At 39.6% G+C, this 2,500-nt stretch overlaps 1 protein-coding gene across 1 annotated transcript in view; it reads left to right on the forward strand.

The window, feature by feature from the left end:
* Positions 1–2,500, forward strand: part of LOC106875049 (uncharacterized) — a 41,601-nt gene that overhangs the window by 850 nt on the left and 38,251 nt on the right. The gene's annotated exons all lie outside the window — the stretch shown is intronic.

Raw genomic sequence — 2,500 nt, forward strand, 5'->3', positions numbered from 1 at the left:
ATATATATATGTATGTATGTGTATGGGGGGTATATGTATGTGTGCATATGTATGCGTGTGTGTCTATGTTTGCATTTGACCGCCACCACTACTTGACAACCGGTCTTGGTTTGTTTACGTCACCGTAACGTAGCGGTTCAGCAAATGAGTTGATAGAATAAGTCCCCAGGCTTTAAAAAAGACGTACTAGGGGCCGATTCGTTCGACTAAAATCCCTTGAAGGTTGTGCACTAGCATGGCCGTAGTCAAGTGACTGAAACAAGTAAAAGATAAGATAAAAAGCTGACCAGTTGTGACCATCACGACTTTATTTTATTTATTTACTGTGCCTATCGTAGAAAGGATTTATCTCTTTATTTCCACCATCATCCCGGTACATTGTTTGGCGGAGGTAAAGAATACGTACACCACTCGTTTTTCTGCGTAACAAAAGCCCTAAACCTTAACCCTAAACCCTAACCCTAAACTCTAACCCTAAACACCGAGTGTACGTATTCTTTACTTTCGCCCATTGTTTTAGGGGGCGAATTGGCAAAGTTGTTAGCGAACAAGACAAAATGCTTTGCAGTATTATATTCCACTTCGCTGCATTCAGAGTTCAAATCCCACCAAGGTCAACTTTGCCTTTCATCTTTTCTGAGGTTTGATAAAATAAATTTACAGTTCTAGGATTGTGGAATTATTACCAAGTGATACATTACAGTGTCTGTTCTGGTGGATCTTTGCGTCCACAGTTCTTCGAGTGGTGGGGGCCAACGAAAGGAAATTTTCTGCGCTAAACTAGAGCCCTTTCGGGCGCCTAGCAAGCGGGGCAGTTCCTCTCAAAATTCAAGGCTGATGTTAGGGGTTTTTCCTCTTTCTTTTTTTAAGGGTCTATTAGATATTTACCGCCTCCCCCATCTCCATCGTTCTCTGTTGTTCTCGGTACGAAGTAACAAGCTAAATCCTTTCTCGTATAATCCCTGGATAGGTTTAATCTGTTATCCGGTTTAACACCACCACCTGGTCTTTAGGGGGCTATTTGTGGAGTTCCCTTTGTTATATGTGCGTATGTCTATATGTGTGCGTGTGTATGCATGCATGCATGTATGTATGTATATATAAAGACATACGTATGCATGTGTATCTATGTCTGTATGCATACGTATGTATGCATGCATGTGTGCGTGCGTATGTATGTATGTATGTATGTATATATATATATATATATATATATATATATATATATATATATATATATATATATATATATATGTATGTATATGAGATTTAATATTGCTTATATATATATATACATACATATATACATATATATATATATATATACCGGAGTAAGCACATAAAATGTGCAACAAGGTGGAAAAAAGAGTACTCAAATACCAGAGGTAGAGTAATATGCTTTATTTAAAAGCAGCAGAAATGTAACAAAAGACTGTTACTCTGAGTTTCACGTTCCCATGAACGGGAACGTGAAACTCAGAGTAACAGTCTTTTTGTTACATTTCTGCTGCTTTTAAATAAAGCATATTTATATCGTCGGTAAATCATAAATCCGAAAGAGAAGCACGTTCTAAGCAGCAGAGTAATAAAGATAGGAACCCTATAAACGGGTCATAGTTATCTTTATCTAATATTAATGTAGATGTAATAAAATTGTTTAGCGTTATGGGGATTTGAAACCGGCCAGGTTGAATTTCTGCAGCCACCTAAGTGTTTAGCAATAGACTTTTTTTTTTATTAGAAAATTTGGACTGGTACATTGATGAGTTTTTCTTTTAAATTATACAAGCTTTTCATAAAAGTATAAGCTTTTCTAAAAAGGTTTTGATCTGAGTGTGTCTCCCGTCTCCTGTTTATCCTGATGGGGGAGTCATCGCCGCTGAGAACCACTTCGCCTTCCATCCTTTCCGATTGAATACTGGGGTCGATATAATCGACTTATTCCCTTTCTCATGTGAGCTTGCTGGCTTTTTGTCAACATTCGAAATCTTCATTATCATCATCAGCATCACCACCACTAGTAGCAGCATTATTTCTATTTTACTTCTCAGAACCCTCGATTTTACTTGCTCCCGTTAATTTTGTAAGGGCGGACAGCAACCTGTTGTCAAAGGTCCACTCTCTTGAGTCTCTGTGATTAGCAGCTAAGTGACAGACCGAAACGATATGACCGAAAATCTGATGGATCCGGGGGTGATCAGGAATTAAACAACACCGAATAATCATAGCTAGTGTTGATGATTGGCAGTGCCGTCATAAGGCGTGGGGCACACGGAGCAGTTGTCTCCGGGGCCTCACGGATCCAGGGGTCCGATTCTAATCTGTATATGCTGTGGCTTGCCGCCAGTAAAAAATACTGTAGGTCCCGGCCTGTTGCATTGATTGTCCCCCAGGGGCCTACAATGTTGTTTAGACAGCCCTGCGTTATTTGCTCAGCACGAGAAATCCATCTCCTCGTCGTCGTCGTCGCCACCCTCCTCCTTCTCTTTCTCATCATCAT

Source organism: Octopus bimaculoides, chromosome 25 (genome assembly GCF_001194135.2).
Source record: "Octopus bimaculoides isolate UCB-OBI-ISO-001 chromosome 25, ASM119413v2, whole genome shotgun sequence".
NCBI lineage: Eukaryota > Metazoa > Mollusca > Cephalopoda > Octopoda > Octopodidae > Octopus > Octopus bimaculoides.